At 37.1% G+C, this 27,169-nt stretch overlaps 1 long non-coding RNA gene across 5 annotated transcripts; it reads left to right on the top strand.

Annotated features, from left to right (window-relative positions):
- Positions 1 to 9,225: 9,225 nt before the first annotated feature.
- Positions 9,226 to 25,189, top strand: LOC107819985 (uncharacterized). Of its 5 annotated transcripts, none has more exons than XR_012710926.1 (4): positions 9,438 to 10,058; positions 14,789 to 15,600; positions 17,468 to 17,702; positions 21,855 to 22,425. It is a non-coding gene; the product is annotated as an uncharacterized LOC107819985 (long non-coding RNA). The 5 variants fall into 5 exon arrangements; XR_012710928.1 differs by lacking the exons at positions 17,468 to 17,702; positions 21,855 to 22,425 and adding exons at positions 24,161 to 24,209; positions 24,853 to 25,189 and having other exon boundaries at positions 9,439 to 10,058; XR_012710927.1 differs by lacking the exon at positions 17,468 to 17,702 and having other exon boundaries at positions 9,439 to 10,058.
- The last annotated feature ends 1,980 nt before the right edge of the window (positions 25,190 to 27,169 follow it).

The raw sequence follows: 27,169 nt of genomic DNA, 5'->3' as shown, positions 1-27,169 counted from the left end.
TGATTGGAGCTACTGGTGGCTCCTCTGTAGCAGCTCGTACGGGTGCTCTGGCTGCACCACGTGGACGTCCTCATCACCTACCCTGGCCCTGGTCTCTCGTGTCTCTAGTAGGGGAATGGGTGGCTGGTCATCTAATCCAGCTGTACGTGTCCTCACCATATGAGAGAGAATAGAAGAGAGAAGTTTAGAACTTCGAAGTCAACAATTTCGCATGACAAGGAATCAAAGAAATGAATTTTTTTTCTAATAGTTCCATAGTCTCCCGAAGATAAGTACAGACGTCTTCATACCGATCCGCGAGACTCTATTAAACCTACTTGTGACTCATAACACCTATGAACCTAGAGCTCTGATACCAACTTGTCACGACCCAAATCTCCATTCGTAAGATATCGTGATGGCACCTAGTCTATACGACTAGTGTAGACATGTGATTTTTGACCCTTCCCAAGATTTTACACATTTTTAGCGTAAAATATTTAGTTTAGGTTTCATATTATTATTTTAAATAGTGTTGACTTTTTCACTTTAGTTTATCACAAAAAATAAAATAAATATTTTCATCTTTAGGTTAAAGTCAATAAGTATATTTATATTTATAGTATTATAACATTTGAAAATACAAAAAAGAAATTAGTTTCACTCATAGTATTTAGTTTTATATTAGTTTATTTTAATTTAGAGTGATCTTTATATCTTTATAGATACATTGTATTATTTGGTTTTCTTAGCCTAAATTTAAACTCAAAAAAGGCATGATCCAACCCAATTTCCTAGATCCAAGCCCATACCCATTCCCCATTTGACCTAACCTAATTCCTATTCTCTATAAAACTAACACCTACCTAAGAAAAGAGGGGGACACGAAAAAAGAGCACAACTTTTCATCCTCACCATTGTGAAACCACATTTTTCCTTTCTCAAACCAATTCCTCCATGAAAGCTCACCAAAAAAACAAACATCACCAATTCATAGCTGATTAAAATCATCAAAACCCAGTAATACCATCATGTACAAAGCTTAGTAATCACCGTATCTAGTAACTGCCTTTCCACCGTGCGAATCACCAAAATACCACAATATATTCTGTTTCTCTTAATCTTTTCAAAAATAGTGCAAACGTTCTAGGTTAGAGATTTTCATGTGGTGCAAGAATAAAGATTGATGAAATTAGGTACAATAACAAAGTGGAAAATCAGACACGTATGCTACACATGAATTGGAAAAGAAAAAAAGGCACAATCAAAGTTAAAGGGAAAATAGAAATAATTGAGGGAATCTTCAGTGACTTTAAGGTCTTGGTTGCTTAGATCTAGTAGCGAGGCTGTCTTTTCCGAGGTTGGAGATTTCCGGCGAGGTTGCCGGCGAGTCCTCTGTTCTCTTGGTCGAGTTGTTCTTGTTGAATTCCCACCCTTGTATTCAAGAAGTGTTTCTGATATAAAAGGTCCATTCCATCTCACCTTTTGTCAATTGCTATCTTATTTGGTGTTGGAATGATATATTTAGCCAAATTCCTTGTTTGTGATATTCTGTTCATAATTGAAATTGCTCATAGTTGGCTGGAGCTAACTCACTACTTGATGTAATTAGGATAAAATGCTAGTTTGTTTACATTCTTATTTTAATTTTATGTTTGCATTGTTTTGAAAATGATGTAATTGTTATCAAGAAGATCATTAACGTGTTTTCTAATAGAATTGATTCGTTGAGAACACTAAGAGAATTGAAGCTTTTGCGGCACATTAGGCATGAGAATATGATTTCTTTGGTGGATGTGATGATGCCTATTCATAGAAGCAGTTTCAAGGATATTTATTTGGTTTATGAGTTGATGGATACATATCTTAATCATATCATTAAGTCGTCGCAACCTTTATGTTGGCATTGCTTTGAAAATGGAATAGAAGATACAGGAAATTAATTTGAACAAATAGTCCAAATGTTTAAAACCATCGCCCATACAAATGAATTCATTAGTGGGCCCGTCTTTAAATAAGCACTAAGTCATAATATCTTCACTTACAAATGACTTCCATAAATTATGACCTTCACAATAATTTCAAACTAGTTTTAGGAAATAATTTGAACATCGTAGCTTGCTTTAGGTGCGATTAATAAATCATCGTGTCTATGGGTACGGTTCCCTGGCATGGTCACGATACGTAATCCCCAATTCGGGTGTGCATTTCATGCGACTCGATCGTAACAACTTTAATTAATAATAAAATACACATGTCGTGAATCGCGGGTGCATTTCATGTAGTGTGGTTCGCGGCGTGTTCCAAAACAAACAAGTGTACGACAATCGTAACTTGTTCAAGAAATAGTTTCATAAATCCTAAAAAACGATCAAATAATTAAAAGTGGTTATAAAGTTAAAAATTCACAATTGGCTTAAAACATGTAGTAAATTAGAAAATAGGCCAATATTTAATAGTATAAGCGACCGTGCTAGAACCACGGAATCCTGGAATGCCTAACACCTTCTCCCGGGTTAACAGAATTCCTTACCCGGATTTCTGTATTCGCAGACAGTAAATAGACTCAATCTTCCTCGATTCAAGATTTTAAACCGGTGACTTGAGACACAATAAATTATCCCAAGTGGAGACTCTAAATTTTAAATAAAATAATCCCGTTTCAATTGTCACTTAAATTGGAAAAAACTCCCTTATACCCCTCGAGTGGTAAAAAGGGAGGTGTGATAGCTCTGACGACTCTGCTGGGGATAAGAACCCAGAATCCCTGGTTCAGGGTTCAAGAATTCGATCTTAGAATAATTGTTATACTTGGCTTTATTTATTATCTGGTTTTATTACATGTTTGGGCCTAATGTTCTAAATTCCACTTTTTACCGCTTTGATATTATCTGAACTGTATATAAACTTCTACGAAACCCTTCTCTTCTCATCTTTGGGGATGTGCACACTGGCGTGACTCCTCTTCTGTTAGTGTCATACCTTAAATTAGGAAGAGGCTCGGACAAGTTACAAAGGCAGATGGCCTTTTGGTTCCCGGTACGTAGCCCTCCCGGCTTGAGTTGTCCGCTCGGGTACACAAGTCTAGAACAACATACCCAGGTTTTGAACTAACTCAGCCTCATGCCGGATCCCTAGTAGGAACGCTTGTTTGCATCATGTGCATTTGACTTTGGTGATCCAAAATAGGGGTTGGGTCCGTCTAGGATAGGTGTACCCAAATTAAAAGACCATCCTGATGCATCTTACGTGCTACTTGCGTATCTGTCTGTTTCGGCTTACATGTTGATTGGCTTTTAGAATAGGAAAAGAAATGAAAAAAAGAGAAAAAAAGAAAATAAAAAAAAAAGAGAAAGAAGAAAAAGAAAAAAGAGTGAGAGGTAGGTATTTGAAATATCCTGAAACTCTGCCGAATTTTTTTTTAAATAAAGAAAAAAAAAGTCATTTCAAAATAAGTCATGTTTTCCTGTTGCGTCAAAACTGGCGAACGACGCGGGTCTGATTCTCACCGGATGTGAGATACGTAGGCAAACCTCATCGGTTCCGGCCCACAATTTTCAAAAGTCCAAAAATATTTTCCTTTACGTCCTTCTTTAGAAAAGTCTTTATTTTAGACCCCAATTTTTTAAAAAAAAATCCAAAAATATTTTTCTTTACTTCCTTCTTTAGAAAAGTCTTTATTTTAGAACCCAATTTTCAAAAATCCAAAAATATTTTCCTTTACTTCCTTCTTTAGAAAAGTCTTTCTTCGAGCCCACAATTTTCAAAAAATCCAAAAACATTTTCATTTTTCTTTAGAAGTTCACCTTTCAAAAATTGGAAAGAAAAATTCAAGATTCAAAAATAATTTCTTTTCACTTTAGAAGTCTTTCCTTGAATTCAAAATAAAAGTTACAAAAAATCCAAAAATATTTTCTTTCTTATTTAGAAGTCTTTCTTTTAAAAAATTCTAAAAAAAAAACAAAAAAATTGAAATCCAAAAATATTTTCTTTCTTCTTTATGTGTTTCTCTCAGAAATAAAAAAAATCAAAATCTAAGAAAAAAGTTAGTTTATTCACTTTATTCCTGATCTTCCTGAACTACGCAAGATCTGATTCATGTTCCCACATGATACGTAGGCAACCCATATCAGGTTCGATCGAATGGTCCAAAAAACATGGAAAAAAAAAGATAAAAACAGAAAAGAGAAAAAAAAAAAAAGGAAGAGAGTGTTTATTCTAACATGCTTATTGTTTTGAAATAAAAGCTAGTCAAAGGTGGTCGGATTGTTGATTTGCAATGGCGAGTCACAAAAACAATCCAAGAATCCTCAGAAATAAAAGCATCTTCTCAACCAATGGAACAAGCACCACTGTTGTTGACCCAAAGTCACGAAAAGGCAAGTAGGCAAGTTAGCAGTGAAAAATCAAAGATGGAGGCAAATGTGGGGTTGACTTTACCATATTTGAGCAATAGAACATAGGCTGCTCGAGATGATTGTCAAAATTTGAGTATTGAATCCAAAGCAATCAAAATGGCCAAATGACGTAGTAACGCTGATGTGTGAATGTGTGGCTAAAATGTCGCTTAGTAACTGGAAAGTCACTCCTCCTTTAGCCATGGTAGCTTATTTTTCGTCTTTTCTTCTTCTTTTGTGTTATCGGACCCTGCTATCCTTTATTCAATAAAAAACAGTCAGTCATTTTGTGTCCATTTTGTGCATAGTTCTTTTCACGCTAGTTTTAGTAACATGACATGCATGCAAAATTTTTGGTCAAATCTTAGAAAACTGATTTAGTCTTGAATTGGATAAGTGAGAAAGAGACACTTTTGAAGAAAAATAGACACGTGAAACATTTGAAAAATAACCATGAGCTAAGTTTACATGGAACTAAAGCAGTCATGCTTATGGAAGTTAAGGATCTCTACCTTTTGAATCGTTTGAGAAGATGAGGCTTAAGGATAATCGGACAGGTTGAATTCTGTTTAAAACTAAGAGATAGAAAGTGTTTTTCAATAGAAGGTGTATTTCAGACAACTTGAAATGGATCAGTTAGTGGCAAAATGCATCTTCTACATCAAGATAAAATCCAAGAAAAGTCACCCAAATTGACAAGGGTCATTTACATCGAGGAAAGTATTGCTCATACAGCTTTTCACTAAAAAAGACCCAAGAAGACAGGCATGTTCATCAATGATGTGATTGCGAAAGGATACTATAATTGGCGTTCTCGAGGATGGGAGGCCATTTTTCTGCTATCCAAACACTTTATACCCTTCGTTACCCCTTTTGAGCCCGTGTTATTTTCTTTGACCACCCTATTTTGGAATCAAGTTTAGAGTCAAGAGTTAAAAAAATTGAAAAAAAAGAAAAAGAAAATAAAAGTGCATGTCCCAAGAGTACAAACTGGGGCAATTCTTAGAAAGTTCAAGTGAAATAAATAATGAAGAAGAAAAGAATTGTCAAAGGTCCATGCCCTCAAAAAATAGAAGCTGGGGCAACTTGTTTTGAAAATAAAAAGAAAAAAAAAGATAGAAAAAAACAGAAAGAAAGATGAAAAAAAATAGTTAGGTCAGATGTTTGAACTACGTTCGACCTGATTCTTTAAAAAATGATACGTAGGAAGCCTCACGGTTCGGTCCAACGAAATAAAAGTCGCAAAAAAAATTCCAAAAAGAAAAATTCCCTAGTATCTGAAACTGGGACAGAGATTTTATTTCACTTTTGAAAGAGTCGAGTCCAAGAGTTGTAAGTCCACAACCCTTCATTTTGAGTCTATTTTGAGCCTTCATGACGTCCTTTCTTCCCAACCCTATCCAAATTTCTTCCAAATAAAGACTTCCCAATATGCCTTCAAGAATGCCAAGAGAAACATGCAATGAGCAATGGTTGTCACACGACATAGAACATATTCAAGTTGCTCACAAAAGAAAATCAGAAAAAAAAGGAAAGAAAAAAATAAAAAAAATGAGAGAGTCTTACTAGTGAAAATCTTCACGGGCACTGCAAGGCGACGGTAAGCAGAGATAAATAAATGAGAGAGGCTTATAGGTGAAATCCCTCGGAGCACCACTAGTCGAAAGTGAGTCGCGAAGCTGATGCAAAGAAGTGGCACGAACAAGTCCGACTTCAAAATCATAAGAGTGGTAAAAAGGAAGATTTGGTTAGTTTGATAGATCGGTCACTAAGTCCAAAATGCATGTCATGATTATAAGGCTAGTTATTAAAAAAAAAGAAAAAGTAAAAAAAACTCTTCCTTTTGTCCTTCCGACATGGGCATTTCTTGTTAATACTTGTTTCTTTGTATTATTGTGTCTTTCACTCCAAGTCAGTCCTTGTCAAAACAATCAAGAAAAGATTTCAAAATCTGCTATCAGCTTTTCAGTTGCATAAAATAAATTTGGCCAGCACACTCAGTTGTTACTATCAACGTGCCTTGAGGATTCATGCAAAGGCTCATCCAAAAGACTCTTGTCAACCTACTTGGCGCAAGCAAAGATAACTGCTGATTCTCTCTGACAGACAAATTGCTCAAAAGCAGGAAGTCATTCAAGATATCAGAAATGGTCACCTAAGCAAAGATCTCCAGTTGGGATAAGGCTGTTTGAGCTACAAATACAAATGGTACTGGGTGTGAAACAATCAGAGTTGGTACAAAACAAAAGTCTCTTGAGACCGACTCAGGTTGATCGAGCAAAAGCCAATCTGCTCATGACTCAAGGCCACAAACCGACCACCACCTTTTAAAACTGACAAAGTTTTCTTTGTTTGAAACAGGAACAAAGCAGTGCAAGGAAAGTGGTTCGAAAAAATAAAAATAAAAATAAAAGAGAAAAAGAAAAAGAAAAAAAAGAAGAAAAGAAAGAAAAAGAAAGGAAGAGAAGAGCCGACAAAGGGAAGTTTCTCAAATCTTTGCCTTTATTTGTCTTGCTATTGTGCATAAAATTTTGTCGTTGATCTTCACATTTTTCTTCCTAGGATAAAAAGTCCTAGTCTGATGGATTTTGCTCTCAGTAGAAATCTTAGTCTGATGAATCTTTCTCCTAAAAAAATCTTAGTCCGATAAATTTTCTCCTAGGATAGAAATCTTAGTCCGATGAACTTTCTCCTAAGATAAGCAAACCTAGTCTGACGAATCTTTCTCCTAGGATAAACGTCTTAGTCTGATGAATTTTTCTCCTAAGATAGAATGCCTAGTCTGATGAACCTTTTCCTAGGATCAAATCTTAGTCTGATGAATCTTTCTCCAAATATAAGGAACCCTAGTCTCATGAACTTTCTCCTAGGATAGAAATCTTAGTCTGATGAATTTTTCTCCTAAGATAGAAGACCTAGTCTGATGAATTTTCTCCTAGGATGAAAATCTTAGTCTGATGAATCTTTCTCCTAAGATAGAAGACCTAGTCTGATGAACTTCTCCTAGGATAGAAATCTTAGTCTGATGAATCTTTCTCCTAAGATACCAAAAAAAGAAGAAGAAAAGAAACCTAGTCTGATGAATTTTCTCCTAGGATAGAAATCTTAGTCTGATAAACTTTCTCCTAAGATAAGCAAACCTAGTCTGATGAGTCTTTCTCCTAGGATAAATGTCTTAGTCTGATGAATTTTCTCCTAAGATAAAACCTAGTCCAATAAATTTTCTCCTAGGATAATAATTTTAAAAGAAATGGACCTAGTCTGATGAATTTTCTCCTAGGATCGAAGTCTTAGTCTGATGAATCTTTCTCCTAAGATAGAAAACCTAGTCCGATAAATTTTTTCCTAGGATCAAAATGTTAGTCTGATGAATCTTTCTCCTAAGATAGAAGACCTAGTATGATGAATCTTTCTCCTAAGATAACAAAAAATGGGGACCTAGTCTGATGAATTTTCTTCTAGGATCAAAATCTTAGTATGATGAATCTTTCTCCTAAGATAGAAAACCTAGTCCGATGAATTTTTTCCTAGTATAATAATTTTAAAAAAAGGGAAAGTCTGAATTTGAAAAAAGAGGGTTTAATTTTTAGATTTCTTGAAATCAGGGGTCCCACCTGGAGAATAGGGGCAGTTTTTACTTTAGTGATGCTTAGTTTATAGTTTTGCACAAGTTCAATCACGCATAGGAAATGCACATCCTAGTCTAATATTTAGTTTACTCTCATCATTGCATCAATAGTATAAGTGATTTACAATATTGCTAACAACTCACAAATCTTCCTAGTGCAAACTGGGGCAGAAAAGTTTCTTTTGTTTTGTCTATTTTGCCGTGGTATCAGGCGCCCACCTGGAGAACAAGGGAAGACAGTTCGAGTTTCAAGGGAAAGCAGTTTCAAAGAAAGATGGTTCAAGTTTCAAGCGAAAATGGTTCAAGGTGCAAGGGAAAACAGTTTCAAGTAACAAGAGAAGACGGTTCAAGTTCAGCAATCAGGCGCCCACCTGGAAAACAAGGGAATTCCATTCAGAACGCAATTCAGGTCAGCAACAAAAGAATCTCGCATCAAGAATGCGAGTCAGCAGTCCGAGATGATCAACATAAGAAGTCTCAATCAAGAACAAAAGGAAAAAAATGAATCCAAAGTGCAAAAGCGGAGAAAAGATGTGGACTGCTCAAGACATAATTGAAGTCACAAGCTCTGCGTGTCCCATTTTGATCTAAAAAAGCTGAAGAAGATTGAATCAACACCTGCAACTAATAAGCATTAAGATTCAGATCAGAGTCCGCATAAAGAACCAACCAAGACTCAAGATCAATCTTCAGAAGACTCATCAAAAGGAATCTTGTAACTCATAGCTGATAGGCTTAGTTAGTCTTTTTAATTTTGATTTTGCTGTAATAACGGGACCGCAGACCGGAACCTCGACGGCACCTCAATCGGCTCTCCACCTCGGTATACTCCATCACTCTTCCTAATTTTAAACTACATGTGGCCTGATTCTTTTATAGCCAAGGATATGTAGGCAGCTCAGATACCAGGGTTCGGTCACATTCTCCTTTCTTTTAGTTTTTGGTCTCTCCAAATAAGGGTCAGGTCAAAAAACCTATCTCGTCAATCTTTGTCTGAAAACTGTTCGCGTTTGCAGTCAAAGAGGGGCAGTTGTAGACATGTGATTTTTGACCCTCCCCAAGATTTTACACATGTTTAGCATAAAATAATTAATTTAGGTTTAATATCGTTATTTTAAATAGTTTTGACTCTTTTACTTTAGTTTATCACAAAAAATAAAATAAATATGTTCATCTTTAGGTTAAAGTCAATTAGTATATTTATATTTATAGTATTATAACATTTGAATATACAAAAAAAAAATTAGTTTCACTCATAGTATTTAGTTTTATATTAGTTTATTTTAATTTAGAGTAATCTTTACATCTTTATAGATACATTGTATTATTTGGTCTTCTTAGCCTAAATTTATATCCAAAAAAGGCATAGTCCAACCCAATTTCCTAGATCCAAGCCCATACTCATTCCTTATTTAAGCTAACCTAATTTCTACCCTCTATAAAACTAACACCTAGCTAAGAAAAGAGCGGGGCCATGAAAAAAGTGCGCAGCTTTTCATCCTCACCATTGTGAACCACATTTTTCCTTTCTCAAACTAATTCCTCCATGAAATCTCACCAAAAAAACAAACATCACCTATTCATAGCTGATTAAAATCATCAAAACCCAATAATACCATCATGTACAAAGCTTAGTAATCACCGTGTCTAGTAACTGCCTTTCCACCGTGCGAATCACCAAAATACCACAATATATTATGTTCCTCTTAATCTTTTTAAAAACAGAGCAAATATTCTAGGCTAGAGCTTTTCATGTGGTGCAAGAATAAAGATTGATGAAATTAGGTACAATAACAAAGTGAAAAATCAGACGCGTATGCTACACATGAATTGGAAAAGGAAAAAGGCACAATCAAAGTTAAAGGGAAAATAGAAATAATTGAGGGAATCTTCAATGACTTTAAGGTCTTGGTTGCTTAGATCTAGTAGCGAGGATGTCTGTTCCGAGGTTGGATATTTCCGGCGAGGTTGCTGGCGAGTCCTCTGTTCTCTTGGTCGAGTTGTTCTTGTTGAATTCCCACCCTTGTATTCAAGAAGTGTTTCTGATATAAAAGGTCCGTTCCATCTCACCTTTTGTCAATTGCTATCTTATTTGGTGTTGGAATGATATATTTAGCCAAATTCCTTGTTTGTGATATTCTGTTCATAATTGAAATTGCTCATAGTTGGCTGGAGCTAACTCACTACTTGATGTAATTAGGATAAAATGCTAGTTTGTTTACATTCTTATTTTAATTTTATGTTGGCATTGTTTTGAAAATGATGTAATTGCTATCAAGAAGATCAATAACGTGTTTTCAAATAGAATTGATTCGTTGAGAACACTAAGAGAATTGAAGCTTTTGCGGCACATTAGGTATGAGAATGTGGTTGCTTTGAAGGATGTGATGATGCCTATTCATAGAAGCAGTTTCAAGGATATTTATTTGGTTTATGAGTTGATGGATACAGATCTTAATCATATCATTAAGTCGTCGCAACCTTTTTGTTGGCATTGCTTTGAAAATGTAATAGAAGATACAGCAAATTAATGTGAACAAATAGTCCAAATGTTTAAAACCATCGACCATACAAATGAATTTATTAGTGGGCCCGTCTTTAAATAAGCACTAAGTCATAATATCTTCACTTACAAATGACTTCCATAAATTATGACCTTCACAATAATTTCAAACTAGTTTTAGGAAATAATTTGAACATTGTAGCTTGCTTTAGGCGCGATTAATAAATCATCGTGTCTATGGGTACGGTTCCCTGGCATGGTCACGATACGTAATCCCCAATTCGGGTGTGCATTTCATGCGACTCAAACGTAACAACTTTGAATAATAATAAAATACAGATGTCGTGAATCGCGGGTGCATTTCATGCAGCATGGTTCGCGGCGTGTTCCAAAACAAACAAGTGTACGACAATCGTAACTTGTTCAAGAAATAATTTTATAAATCCTAAAAAACGATCAAATGATTAAAAGCGGTTATAAAGTTAAAATTTACAATAGGTTTAAAATGTGTAATTAATTAGATAATAGGCCAATATTAATAGTTTAAGCGACCGTGCTAGAACCACGGAACCCCGGAATGCCTAACACCTTCTCGCGGGGTTAACAGAATTCCTTACCCAAATTTTTGTGTTCGCAGACAGTAAATAGACTCAATCTTCCTCGATTCCGGATTTTAAACCGGTGACTTGGGACACCATAAATTATCCCAAGTGGCGACTATAAATTTTAAATAAAATAATCCCGTTTCGATTGTCAGTTAAATTGGAAAAAACTCCCTTATACCCCTCGGGTGGTAAAAAAGGAGGTGTGACACTAGGTAAACCTAACAATTTGCGCAATAACATAAATGAAAATAGAATTTAACAGCTAGACTGCAACAGATAACTATATAATGATAAAATGTCGCTCGGCATGTACAAGTAAACCAGCACTCGAGTATACACAATATTTCCAAAACCCGGTAATCATAAGTCACAAACTCTAATAATTTTTCTAACTGTTTCTATACATCAATAACTAGAAGAAATAAAGGAGGAACAACATAAAAGGGATAGAGGGGGACTCGGAGGTCTACGGAGGCAGGTAGATATACCTTGAAGTGTCTTGAGCAGCAGCTATGCGACTAATAGCGGGACTGGTAGGAGGTACCGGGACCTACACACAAAACATGTGCATAAGAGTAGAATGAATACACCATAATGGTACCAGTAAGTGACAAGCCTAACCTTAGTAGAGTAGTGACGAGGTCAGGTCAGGACCCCAATGGTATATAATAAGCAAGACAGAAGATATAATAATGTAAATAGGCTGAGAATCTAACAAGGAGAATTACCAAAAATAACAACACAATACATAGAGATAAATAATAGGGGCGCTCCCGAGATACCGTTTCGTAGTCCCAAAAGTAAATGATAAACAGGGGATCTCTCGAGATACCGTCTCGTAGTCCCAAAAGTAAATATACATGGAGATCTCCTAAGATGCCGCCTCGTAGTCTCAAAAGTAAATGTGCAGGAGGATATCCCTAGGTACCGCCTCATAGTCCAAAAGTAAATGTGCAGGAGGATCTCCCGAGGTACCTCCTCGTAGTCCCAAAGGTAAACACACAGCTCGAAACATATGAAAACAACATTTAACAATAAGAACTCTACAATTTAAGACTGATACGAATCAAGGAATAATAGGAATTCAACTAAGCATGCCGCATAGATTTCAAATAAGCATTTAAGACATGTAGGCATACGATACTAGGCTAAACAGGATAACAACACATGCGGGTATAACTCAATGAAGATGTAACATGTTACTACTCAGTGAAACCCGAATTTTTCAACAATTAGCCTGTGTACGCATTCTTCACCTTGCATACACATCACTCGCATATCACAGAAATATCACAACAGTACCAAACACTAAGGGGATTTTCCCCACACAAGGTTAGGCAAGCCACTTACCTTGCACCAAGCTAATCAATTAGTAAAAATGCCTTTTCTGCAATTTTTCGACTCCGAGTGGCCCAAATCTAGCCAAAAACAATCACATACCTTAAATATAACTATAAGAAACTAATCTAATTAATGAAATTAAGTTATTATCAAGAAATTAGAAATTCACCCCAAAATGTAAACCCGAGCTCACGTCTCAGAATCGAGTAAAAGTAAAAAAACGAACACCCATTCAGCCACAAGTTCACTCGTACCAAAATTACTCAAATCTGATCTCAAAATCTCAAACAAAACCCAAAAATTTGGTTGAAGAACTTTCAAACTTTTTCTCCAATTTTCTCAACCCAAATCCTTAATTAAATGATAAAATTAACTATAGGTTATGGAATATAACCATAAATGAGTTAAGAATCAATACCATATCGCTTCATCTAAAAATCCCTTAAATTATCGCCTAAATCTGAGCTCTCAAGTCCCAAAGTGAAAATGAGATCAAACCCTCATAATTTCCCCCTTTCTGCCCTGTGATCTCGCACATGCGGACCCCCAGTCGCACCTGCAATGCCGCACTTGCCGAATTTCCATTGCAGGTGCGGAATTGACTTAAGACACCTGGGTCTGCTTCTGCGATCAAGTAGCCACACCTACGCACTTGCGGATAATTGTCCGCTTATGCGAAATCCTTACCCAGCTCGACTCCCGCATCTGCGATCACTTCTCCGCAGGAGCGGCTCCACTTCTGCGGTCCTTTTGTCGTACCTACGACCACTGGCTATCCATAATAGGGCCACATCTGCGGTCAACGTCACCGCAGGTGTGATGACACTAGAAGTTGAAAAACTTCAGCAATTCTCACAAGTCTAAAATTTATCCGAAAATAATTTGAAACACACCCGAGTCCCCCGGGACCTCAATCAAATATATAAACAAGTCCTAAACACCATACGAACTTAACCAAGCCCTCAAATCACATCAAACAATAACAAAAAAATGAATCACACTCCAATTCAAACTTATTGAACTTGAAATTTCAAACTTCTACAACCGATACCGAAACCTATCAAAACATGTACGATTGACCTCAAATATTGAACAAAAGTCATATTCGACATTACTGACCTACTCTAGCTTTCAGAATCAGAATCCGACCTCGATATCAAAAATTCCACTCACGGTCTAACTTCCTAAAAATTTAACTTTTGCCATTTCAAGCCTAATTCAGTTACTGACCTCGAAATCACAATCCGAACACGCTCTTAAATCCAAAATCACCCAACGAAGCTAACATAACTGATAAAACTCCATTCTGGAGTCATCTTCATATATTTCCAACTACGGTCAAAATCCTAGAACTTAAGCTTCCGTTTTAGAGACTAAGTGTCTCAAATCACTCCGAAACCAAAACAAAACTTTCTGAAAAGTTACATAAGTAGAAAAAGATACGGGAAAAACAATAATTAAGGGATCGGAACTAATACTCTCAAAATGACCGACCGGATCATTCCATTAGGGCCCTAATCCTGGTTAATTTGTTCATCATTTTCTCACATAAGTCTACCATCATCTGCCTTCCCTTTGTATCAAATTTTGTGACATGAACATCCAACATTGATAGAATCCAAGTGTCATCTCGGATATAAGCATAATAAATTAATAATCATGATTAATTGCACCTCAAGAGATATAACTATCCGGAGAAGAAAAAAATGCCTATTAGAGAGTGTTTTTCTCTTAAATGGGTGTTATACAATGCAAATCTTAACGGGTTTAAATGATTTCTCTTCTATGGAGCTGTAGTTGTTTTACCCATTCAGTGGGTTCACTTAACACCATCAATTCCTATTACTTCATTAACACTATCAGATCCTATTACTTCACTACTTCATAAACAAGAAAAAATATTTGCTCTCTGACTCAAACAACTGTGACTATCTCTAAACAATCTATGTTATGTTTTTAAGCTATTTGTCACATGATCCTATTTTCTGCGTTTGTATTTCCTTTTTATCATGTCAAAAGAAAACTTTAAACCGCAAATCTTTGCATAATAGTTGGGTTATATAAGTCGTAAAATTGCAATATATAAGATGCAATTTGTAATTGCGATATATACATCGAAATTGAAAATTGCGATATATGCATTTATATTGCGAAGTATAAATCGCATTTACCAATTGCAATTTATATATTGTATTTACTAATTCTTTATAAGTGCCATTTGCCAATGTAAATGCCTATATTTTGACCATATTTTTCTATTTGATTTTGTGTTATTAGTTTGAAATATAATAATAGAATGGTAAAGAATTGGGCCAATTAGTTTTTGTTTTATCAGTTGGGCCTAAATCATGCCAAATCAAAGGTCCAATCCGTTTGAACTGTCCCAGCCTAGGCTTGTCTGATGGAGCATTCAAGCAACATAGTTTCAAGGCAAAACTACGTCGTTTTATTTACTGAATCAGATATTAAATCTCACCAGTCCATGCCCTGATGATCCAACGACTGAAGATCAATCCCCCACTCAGGTATTTAAACCCCTAAATACCAAAATATTTGCTCTATTTTCCCTATTTCCTTTCTTTCTCTCCTCTGTCCTCACTCTCTTAAACTCCCCGCGTCTCCACTACCCCTCACGGTGGCTCTGCTGGCCGAAAATCGCCACCACCGGCCGGTCTTCATCCAAACCCCATAAAACCTTACAACAATCTCTTTCTCTTTTTACCCTCTCTCCTAATTCGAGCCCCAAATCTTCAAAAATCCCTCTAAATTCTGTGAAATCAAAACCTTAGATAGCCGCCATTTATTTTCCTCTTCAATTTCACGAAGAACCAGTGACTACACCCCCCACAAAAACTACATGAACATGTAGATCTCAATGAGATCTACACTTTCCTTTTAACTTCATCCCAAAAACACCACCGCCGCCGATCCAACTAGCCCACTATCCAAGCCACCCTTACCATTGACAAGCCTCAATGTTTATAATATTTTTGACCCATGGACACCCATTTCCTTTAGGTATGAATCTGAATTTATTGAATTTAGCGTCTGCCAAAATGAAACGTGTGCTTCAAGGTCAGACAGCCACGTTTTGATGACCCCGACATCTCTTCGTTGCTCGATTTGGCATCGACTTTCCCTCATATGGTAAAACCCTACCTCCCTTTCTTTTTATTTTTCTTTCTTTCCTTTTCTGTTTTTGTTTTTGCTATTTAGATTTCAGTTGATTTCTTCGCTTGATTTGGTCATTCCTGATTCATTTGGCTGCACTAATATAATTTGAAATAGTTGTATTATCTAATCGTTAGTCATTTTTTGCTATTAATTATTGTCTGATAGTGCAGCAATACTATGTTTAAATTTGTTTAGTGCAATAGGTTATAGTTTCAGTTGCTCTATGTTAATTTTCTCATAAATCAAACTGATTTTAGTCTGGTTTATTTGAATGCTTAGCTTGGTTACGATTGAAGTCATATTTACTTTGTCAATTCAATTAGTGAGTTAAGTTCTAGTTTAAGTTTGATTTATGTTGATCTAGTTTGGTGTTGATAGTTTAAAGTTGGATGGTAGATGAGTTTAATCATGAAATATGACACTTTAGTAGCCTACTTCTTACTAGTAGGGTGGCTGAAAGGACCCCTTTCCTCCGTACTTCTGCCACAGTAGGTTTCAGGCTATCATTTCACCTTTTGGGAAGCCTTTGAACTGTGTTTAGCATACAAAATCGATTTTTTTAGATTGATTTTTGGTGAATCAAAATTTGTCCAAAAAATGACTTTCTTTGCCTACTTACGGGCTGCTCTTTCCTTACTTTAAGCTTACAAAACTATCATATATAGAAGACATCTTTTACACACTAAAAACACATAACTAAATAGAGTAAAACAACAGCTAAAATTTTATAGTGAGAGCTGAAACTGGTGAGCTTCGGGTGAATGTTTCTCAGAGTGTATCACTTGTGAGAAAATAAAGGAATCCTTGGTGGTTGCCGGAGTAAGTAGCTACTGGTATCAAATACTTTCTTGCTAGATTTTTCTGGGTTTTTTTCTCGGGTTATAAGTTGTTGATTTTGTTGCTGAAATTCAATTCCTCCCTTGATGACATTTTCTTTCTACTATCCAGGTAATTTTCTTAAAATGCTACTATAATTTTGAGTCAAGATTGAATGGACACGAAGTAATTTGAGTTTCTTTTCAATTTATTTTAAGCTTTAAAAGCACTTTGTTCTTGTAAGGTTTTGTGTGTGAGCATATATGATAAATTTTGGACTTCTATGTATATTCTAGTTGACAAAATGTCTTAAACCTTCTGGTTCTTAGTTGCTTTGTTATTATGACTCACTATCACCTTTGTTTCATGAAACTGCTAGTAAAACAAAAATGCAAGTGATGCATATCCAGGTATTTAAGTTGGTAGTGTTAAACTCTTTCAGATAAAGTTCATTCGTCACCCGTCTTGATAATTTATTACATGTTAAACATCACGCTACACAAGCGATTTCATGAAGTTAAAACACGCCTATTATTTGCCTAGCTTTTAAATTAATTACTAAGGCGAATAAGTTGTTAAAATTTTGGAAAGAAAAACTAGCTTTTCATTTAAAGAAAAGAACATCTCTAAACTCGTTGGTAGGAAAAGCCACGTTATTACAAAGATAGATATGCTAAAATATTTGAAGTAAGATTACTTTGATTTTCATAGTTCAAAACAAAGTGCTAGGCTTGTTCTAACTTTTAAAGTATAGAGCCAGCCTATGGGAATTTGGACTACTAGTTCACTTTGAATATCACATGGCCATTAGGCCAAATTATTTTATATTGGGCTTTGCATGGCATTGGGATAGCTTTTACTTAAATAGGAAAAGTGGACCAATAACTCACAAAAAGAAATAGACCCGCAGCCTATTGCTTTTTGGTCTATCCAGCAAAGAATGGCACATACCTATAACAAGAAAGTGCGCCGAAGACACTTTGAGGTAGGCCAACTCGTTTTAAAATCAATCTTTCCATACCAGGTTAAAGCTAAAGGAAAGTTCGCCCCGAACTGGCAAGGACCCTATATCATCAAGTAAGTGTTACCAAAAGGGGCCTTGCACTTGGAAGATGAAGATGGATGGGTATCAGACATGACCATTAACGCAAATGCAGTCAAAATATATTATATTTCATATATACTCACTGTAGAACTTTCACGCATGATTTTCTTAGATCGAGACGACGAAGGCTATCATTGCTCACTATCCCAAATAGGTATCACCCTTTTGTTAACCCTTTTGAGTCATATTTGCATTCTTTGTTTTTCCTCTTTTTGGAACTGTGTGCTTGTTAAAACAAAAAAGAAAAAAAAGAAAAAAAACAGCAATCAAACAACAAATCTTATAAGTTAGTGAACTATGTTCGACCTGATTTTAAAAGTATATGTAGGCAGCCCTAACCTGGGTTCGGTCCCATCACAACAAAAATTCATATCCACAATACTCCAAAATTGGGGTAGGAATTTGTTTTATTTTTATGGTAATTCTTTAAAAATGGTTCATAAAGTTGTAATTCAGTTCGAGCTTCTTTTCACCTTTTCCCGTTAAGACCTTCCAATCGATCTTTGAGAATGTTGAAATCACCATGCCAAGATGTCGGACCACTTGATGCATACAATCAAGGGCGGCAGAAAAAAAGAAAAAAGAAAACTAGAGAGTCTTAATGGTGAAAACCCAAATGGGCACCATAAGGCAATATTGAGTAGAGAAATAAGTGTCTTATTGGTGGAAAGCCATATGAGCAACATAAGGTGATGATGAGTAGAGAAATGAGAGAGCGAAAACCTGCATAAGGCACTACTGGCCGAACGAAGGTCTTCAATACTCAGGCATGAGCACAACCAAGGACTCAGTTTCCAGATGAACGTTTGCAATAGATTTTGAGATTTAGACAGCTCAGACGGATCAGGCATCCAATCCAAAATACATGTCATGATTCATTGAAATCAGCACATACCTCCAGATAAGTCTCCATATTCCTTTCCCCAAAAGGGACACCTTTTCCTTAAACATAGTTCTTTTTCACTATCAATAATTCATCTATTTTGCGCATAATTTTCTTTGAATCCCTTTTAGTGTCTAATCTTGCATCAAAAGCAAAGCAAAGAAATGGCTGTAAAACAGGCAATAGCTTCCCTATAATATCGAGCACAATTTGGGGCATATACGACATTGACAACGGCACAAATCCATCTTTGATCTCTTTTGATCAACCGAATAAAGTGTTTCAAAGAAATCAAAAAGGTCGCTAAGCAAGAACTTGCTTCATGGGAAAAGTTGATAGCACCACGACACAAATAGGTATTGGGTGCAAGAAAATCAAGTTTGATTTGTAAACAAAAAACAAACCGCCAAAGTAAAGACGTGCTTTCTAGACAAGGGTCCACATCACTTTAAACATCCGGGTACGAAACAGTCAGAGGCAACACCAGAAAGCCAAGGTCTCCAGAAAGTGATAAATTTCCAAGCAACTCGGTACCACACTGACAGAACCAGTCCTCTGACAGCGGGGTGGCCTGGAATTAAAAGTACTTAGAGCATTAAAGCCACAAACCGACCACCACTTTGAAAACTCATAATTTTTTCTTCGTTTGAAGTAGAAACAAAGCAGTGCAGAATGGCAATTCTTAAAGGATGAATATAACCAAAAGTAAGTTCCTCAAAATCTCCTTTTTTTTAGCATGCATCACTATTGTTCATACCTCCCATTTTCGTAGCTTAACTAAGGTAGAACTTTTTCGCCTGGAAGGCTCCAAATCATATTTTCGGATAGAAGTACTCTTCACTCATGCTGTTTAATGTAACTTAACTCAGTTAGAACCTTTACGCCTAGGGAGATATAGCTCATATTTCTGGGTAGATGTACTCTTCGCTCAACCCATTTTCGTAGCTTAACTCACGTAGAACCTTTTCACCTAGGGATATCTAGCTCATATGTTCTGGTAGAAGTACTCTTCGCTCAGGCTCTTTTACGTAGCTTAACTCAGGTAAAACCTTTTCGCCTAGGGGGATCCAAGTCATATTTATGGGTAGAAGTACTCTTCGCTCAGGCTATTTTACGTAGCTTAACTTAGGTAGAACCTTTTCGCCTAGGGGATCCAACTCATATTTCCGGGTAGAAGTACTCTTCGCTTAGCCCATTTTCATAGCTTAACTCAGGTAGAACCTTTTCTTCTAGGGGGATCCAGCTCATATTTTCGGGTAGGAGTACTCTTTGCTCAAGCTGTTTTACGTAGCTTAACTCATGTAGGATCTTTCTTCTAGGGGGATCTAGCTCATATTTTCGGGTAAAATACTCTTCACGTTTTACGTAGCTTAACTCATGTAGAACCTTTTCACCTAGGGGGAATCCAACTCATATTTCTGGGTAGAAGTACTCTTCTTTCATATCATTTTTGTAGCTTAACTCAAGTAGAACCTTTTCTCCTAGGGGAACCAGCTCATATTTCCGGGTAGAAGTACTCTCCGCTCAGGCTGTTTTATGTAGCTTAACTCAGGTAGAACCTTTTCTTCTAGGGGGATCCAGCTCATATTTTCGGGTAGGAGTACTCTTTGCTCAAGTTATTTTACGTAGCTTAACTCATGTAGAACCTTTTCTTCTAGGGGGATCTAGCTCATATTTTCGGGTAAAATACTCTTCACGTTTTACGTAGCTTAACTCAGGTATAACCTTTTCACCTAGGGGGAATCCAACTCATATTTCTGGGTAGAAGTACTCTTCTTTCATATCATTTTTGTAGCTTAACTCAAGTAGAACCTTTTCTCCTAGGGGATCCTGCTCATATTTCCGGGTAGAAGTATTCTTCGCTCAGGCTGTTTTATGTAGCTTAACTCAGGTAGAACCTTTTCGCTTAGGGGGGTCCAGCTCATATTTTCGGGTAGAAGTACTTTTCGCTCAGCCCATTTTTGTAGCTTAACTCAAGTAAAACCTTTTCGCCTAGGGGATCCAGCTCATATTTTCGAGTAGAGGTACTCTGCGCTCAGACTGTTTTACTTAGCTCAACTCAGGTAGAACCTTTTCGCCTACGGGGATTAACTCATATTTTTAGGTAGAAGTACTCTTCGTTCAGGCTGTTTTACGCAGCTTAACTCTGGTATAATCTTTTTTCCTGGGGGGATCCAGCTCATATTTCCGGATAGAAGTACTCTTCGCTCAGATCATTTTCGTAGCTTAACTCAGGTAGAACCTTTTTGCCTAGTGGGATCCAACTTATATTTTTTGGTTAGAAGTACTCTTCGCTCAGGCTGTTCTACATACCGTAACTCAAGTAGAACCTTTTCCCCTAGGAAGATCAAGCCTATATTTTTGGATAGAAGTATGCTTTCGCAGCCCATTTTCGTAGCTTAACTCAGGCAGAACCTTTTCGCCTAGGGGGATCCAACTCATATTTCCGGGTAGGAGTACTCTTTGCTAAGGCTGTTTTACGTAGCTTAACTCAGGTAAAACCTTTTTCGCCTAGAGGGATTCAGCACTTTATCAATAATACAGGGCGCCAACCCCTAGTTATATTTCTTTCAGTAATACAGGGTACCAACTCCTGGTTATATTCCTTCCTAGTGATATAGGACGCCAACTCCTGGTTATATTTCATAGTGAAATAGGGTGGCAACTCCTGGTTACATTCCTTTACATTTCCTATCGGTAATATAGGGCACCATCCCCTGGTTACATTCTATCCCTTAATACAAAGGTACTAAGCCATGATTACATTTCTTTTCAGTAATTCCAGGCACAATCTTCAGGTTATGTTCTCTCTCATTAACTCATGATACTCCCCCTAGTTGCATATCCTCACATATCTAGTTTATACAAAGACTGTTAATTGGGTCGGGCTAGCCCTATCATAGCTCGATTCGACTCGGTTTAGCCCGGGTCAACCCGGTACGCTAGGGGGTGGGACGAGTTGGGGAGGGTTTGGGGGAGCCAGGCGGGAATGAACATATTTTGATAACCGGTGCCTCGGAACCTGGTTAGCCTAGTTACCCTTTACCGGGCTACAAGTCGGTTTAGCCAGGTTACAATTGTGTTAATTTTTTTTTAAAATTTATGACCGTTGCCAACGGTCAAATTCAAAAATGACCATTGGGCAACGGTCATTTTTGCTAAAATGGCCGTTCCGGCCTACCCTTTTAAGAAAATAGCCCCCCTCCCCCACCCCTAATAATTGATAAATTACAATTTTAACGTTTTAAAAACTATAAATAAACCCCCTTCTTCTTCATTTTTTTCTCACAATTTTCTCTCTTACTACTCTAATTATCTCTTGATAATATTGTTTATTTCCCTTTAATTCTCAATTACTTATTATTTCAAGTTTCATCAAATATCTACTTTAGTCACTAAAAAATTATAATTATCAAATATTAGGTATTCAAGTGAAGCGTGGTATCAATATTCAATCTCATCAAATATCAAATATTACTCTATCAACTGAAGTTTGATATCAAATTTAGTGCGACATCCGAAATCCCGGTATACTCGTTCAGTTTCAACATCTGAGAATGGTGCTTGGGAGGATAATGATAATGTTGAAGATTATTTGATTTGGTCTACACTAGGAGATCATCAACAAACCAGTCGCATCAGAGAGGACATTTAGCCAAGCAAGGTAGAAACTAGGAGATATCGTCATTCATTGGGTAGCAACGCTTTGGAAATTCTAGTGTGCTTTAGAAATTGGACAAGATCAGAACGATGAAATCAAGGGCGTGAAGAGGTAGATGAAATGGAGGACCAAGAAATTAGAGATATAATGGTTTATGATTCCGATTAAAGCAATGCCGAAAATCAAGAACCTCATGTTGACATGGATCAACTTACAAAAATGATGCAAAGCATGTGATGTACTTTTTTCTTCTTTTTATAATAGTTGTAAAATTTTAATTTGCAAGTTCAAAAATAAAAAAAAATCAAAATAAGACTAGCAAATTAATTTGAAGTATTATTTATTATTCAATAAAAATATAAAACGAAAGCCTTCAGAGTTTGATCCTTACATATTAGTCTTATTAAATAATTTTTTGTAGCCACTTACTTTCAAATTTCAAATTTAATATTTTAAAAATCAAATTTAAAACTTTAAACTTTAATGTTTAAAGTTTAATTCTAAGCCTTAAAAGTTTGCAAACACTTAAGTATCAATAATATTGAATAAGAAAAATAAAATATACTAAAAAAAGTAACTCGGCCTGGTTCGGACCCGTTAATCCCAAATCCGGACGGGCCCTAATTAGACCAAACTTTCCCAACCCCTTACCAGCTCGTTTACCTAGCCCACTAACCAGTCGGGAACACTAACCGGACGGGCTATTTTTTTCGTTTACATCCTGAACCAGCCCATCCAATTAACACCTATACTTTATACTACTAGATTTGTCTTCCTTTCAACAAAGTAGATAGTTTATCGCTTTCTCTAATAACTCACAAAATTTTCCTAGTACCAAACTGGAGCAAAAAATTTTTGTTCGTTTTGCTCATCTTTGATGGCTTTGCAGGACCCCTGCCGTATAGGGTGATTATAACATGTACTTTTGGGGTGAGACTAGGGTGATTAACATGATAAGAAGGTTATGTTATGAATTAGTTTAGTCATATGATAGCCGTGTGTTATGTTTTGAAGTCAAGCGAGTTGTTGAACAAAAGCCGATGAAAGAAAGTCATCACAAGTTACATTCATAAGTTTTACTAAAAAGTTGGGTCCAATGTAATTGCGATTTTCTCCAAATATACTTAGAATTATGGAGTGTTCCACCCATAAAATTGAAGCTATATGAGTCTATTTTCTAACACATTAAACCGTTTATTATTATGACATCGGAATAGAGAGATATATGTATTTTTGCGAGACTGTGCAGGCTGCTAGGTGACAAGTAGGTGTGTCACCTACTTGGTTAAATGAGAGCCCAAAAAGAGGCAATTTTGGGTCAGCAAAAGAGCCCATTTAAGGGCTTATCTCCTAAAATATAAACCTCATTATATATCACAAATAAATAGACCTAAACCCTTGCAAACTTCCTCCCAAAAATTACACACAAACCCTAATTGATTTTCTCTCCCTTTCAAGTTCTAATTGGAGGCAAAACCTAGAGTTTGAAGAACCAATATAGGAGCTGAGTTATCCAACAAACAAGGTAATTTTACTTCTCTCTTTCATCAATTTTTTCTTCTGTAAATTCATGGTAAGTCGTTCTATAGTTGTAAGAACTCACGGGACGGTGATTGGAAGCCGTGAGTTCAAGTTATTCACTTGTAGCAGACTATCTTGTGGACTATTTTGTGTTGCTATTGGGATGCGTGTTTTACTACTATTTTGTGGGGTTTTGGAGGAGGAAGGGCGTGGATGAACACCATATAGATGTAGGGTGGTGGTCTGATTGTTCGTCGTAACATTTTTGGGTCGTTTGACACTACTAAAGTGGTCGTTTTGTGTATGAAGAGATTGCGGTGTGTTGAGATATTTTGTAGTATTTTATGGTGTATATAAGGCTGGAAATTAATGTATATATGTTGTTGTTATTGTTGTGTTCTTGTGTTGTTGGTGTTATCTTGAATTTGGAAGAAGTAAGGATTATAGGGGAGTTGTTACCCTTTTTTGTACAAAATAAGCTTGTCGTTCGTTGTGCAATAGTTGTACCTTTCGCAACTTAATGATATTATTATTATCGTTGTTGTAGATTAAGGTGCGAAGAGGTGATTTCAACTTGGTGATTATCAAGAGAATCGGCTCAAGTATGTTAAGGCTAAGCCCTTCCTTCATTTTGGCATAATCTCGTAACTACATGTGTTTGATGACGAGACATAAAGAGAAGTTCATACTCTCGAATTTATATACATTATACTAGTCTTATAAGTTACAATATTCACCCTTATTGGGACTTTGTATTCAATTGAGTATTAACTTCTTCTAGTCAAGAAAGCAAAGGGTATATATATATATATACAATATTACAGTATTTTCACTACCACCGAGCTATAATCGGTGTTCAGGCCCCTATTAGGCAACCTCTGATCAGATGGTAAGTTATATACCGAGCCTATTGGGGCCGAGCACCTATGAGCGAGCCCAAAATGGCTTAGACACAGAGCCTAGTATGGTCGAGCGCCTATGAACGAGCCTACAACGGCAGAGCAGTTACATGTTCCGAGCCTTATATGGCCGGACATTTATTTTACTTACTATATTGAGAGAGTTGATTAAGTATCAGTAGGTAAGTATATCTCCAAATCATCTTTGTCTCCCAGTTACTTTCAGTTATCATATTATCAATTTAGTTTCAGCTTTTAGTTATTTTATTACCTTACATACTCGGTACATTATTTTGTACTGATGTCCCTTTTCTGGGGGTGCTGCATTTCATGCGTGCAGGTGTAGACAGACAAACGGGTAGACCTCCTTAGTAGGTGTTGCCTGAGTTCAGCCTGATCAGTAAGCTCCATGTCCTTCGGAGTTGTCGGGTCTAGAGTTTCGTGTACATATTATGTATATATGTATATATGTTATGGGTAGGTCGGGGCCCTGTTCCGATTACCATACATACATCAGTAGAGGCTTGTAGACATATCCTATTAGTTAGTGCAATATGTTGAGCTTGTAGGCCTTGTATGTATATTTTGTTGGTTGTCAGCTGTAGTAGCTATAACGGCCTTGTCAGCGCAACTTTATATTGATGTTTAGTCAGCGCTAGCTTCTGTTCAGTTTTATATTTTTCTTTGTAAATTGTCTTGGAATGTAGCCCTATGGCCAAAGTATGACATTGTATGTTCAGAGTTAATCAGTCGTAAGTTGGTACATTAGGTTAAGTGAGGCACTGAGTGCTGGTCTCGCCTCCCAGGTTCAGGGTGTGAAAAACTTGGTATCATAATAGTTATGTCCTAGGGAGTCTACAAGCCGTGTCTAGTAGATCTTTGTTTATAGATGTGTTGTGCACCACATTATATAAGCAGGGAACTACATGACCTTTAGGAGTTGGTTACCCTTCTTTCAAATCTAAATCATGCTATAGAACTGAGTTATAGGAAAATTGAATTAAACTTACATGTTGGTATTTGCATACACAGATGACAGTGACTAGGAAGACTACGGCTAGCCAGAAGAGAGATACAACAACAACTGAGGGGGCTAGCAGGGTATCCCTAGTAGATGGGGCCCAATCTGAGGCCCAAGGTGAGACCCCTACTTAGCCATTACTAGCTCCTCCACCACCTGAGGAGATTCCTAGGGATGTCGCACATCCAGTTCCCCCTCTACTTCTATCAGATCAGGACTTGAGAAGTGTGGTGCATTTGTTGACACTGTTGGTAGCCACCCAGCAATAAGCTAGGGCATCAACTATTGTAGGATCTTCTGAGGGGTCTAGGAGTTCAAGGGTCTAAGAGTTTATTGCTTTGAGTCCCCCAGAGTTCACGGGGACAGATCAAAGGGAGGATCCGTAGGATTTCATATATCAGCTTCACAGGACCTTTGGGGTTATGCATGCCACAGAGAAAGAGGCAGTTGAGCTAGCAACTTTTCGACTCTGAGATATAGCCATCCTTTGATACGGGGGATGGGGGAGGTCCAGGAGACGTGATGCACCTCCAGTTATTTGGGAAAATTTTTCAGATGCCTTTCTTGAACAGTACTTACTACAGGAGATCCGGCAGGCTCAAGTCGATCATTTTTTATCCCTCAAGTAGGGCAATATGAGTGTTTGAGAGTATAGTCTCCGTTTTGAATCATTGACCAGATATGCACCATCCATTGTTGCTACTATGCGGAACATGATTCATAGGTTTATAGCGGGGTTGTCCCCAAAGTTGACCAAGGCATGTGCCACCACTGTATTATAGGATAGTATGGATATCTCCCGAATTCAGGCGTTCGCCCAGAATATAGAAAGGGTTAGGTATCGATAGTAGGGTACAGAGAGGACTGAGCAAGGGAAGCATAAGAGGATAAGATTTACCAGGTCTCAGGAGAAGTCTCAAGGTAGTTATAGGCCCCAATACTTCGGACGGCCACCTAGGCCTCCACCACCTCAGTTACAGTTACAGGTATGACCACTATGCTAAGTCAGGACCAGGTGAGAGCTTAGGGGCGTCAGGTTTGCAGCGACAGTGACGTTCAGGGCAGACATGGTCATTTCCACAATGGTGTGACATCTGTGGTAGCGGACACTTGGGCCAATGCCAAGCAGGTTCTGATGCTTATTATACATGTGGGCGTTCGGGGCATATGATGCGAGATTGCCCAAATAGAGATTCTAGGGGAATGGCACAACCATCGAGTTTAGCAACAAGATCATCTATGTCTGTGCATCCTTTAAGGTGCGAGTCTCAGTGTTCGGCTGGTAGAGGTCGAGGAAGAGGTAGAGGTTCTAGTTCAAGTGGTAATCAGAACTGTATCTATGCTTTAGCGGGTCAATAGGACCAGTAGTCTTCACCGGACGTTGTGACAAGTATATTGACCATTTGCTCTCACGATGCTTTTGCCTAGATAGACCGAGGATCTACGTTATCATATATTACCCCATTTGTCGAGGGGAAGTTTGGTATAGTGCGTGAAATAATAAGTTATCCTTTTACGGTATCTACACCGGTCGGAAAATCAATTATTGAGTAGACGGGTTTACCGAGGTTGTACGGTGACAGCTTGCAATCGTCAGACCTCAGCTGACTTAGTTGAGCTAGAGATGTTGGGTTTT

This window comes from Nicotiana tabacum, chromosome 1 (assembly GCF_000715075.1).
Source record: "Nicotiana tabacum cultivar K326 chromosome 1, ASM71507v2, whole genome shotgun sequence".
Taxonomy (NCBI): Eukaryota; Viridiplantae; Streptophyta; class Magnoliopsida; order Solanales; family Solanaceae; genus Nicotiana; species Nicotiana tabacum.
This window is presented reverse-complemented; position numbering and strand designations above follow the sequence as displayed.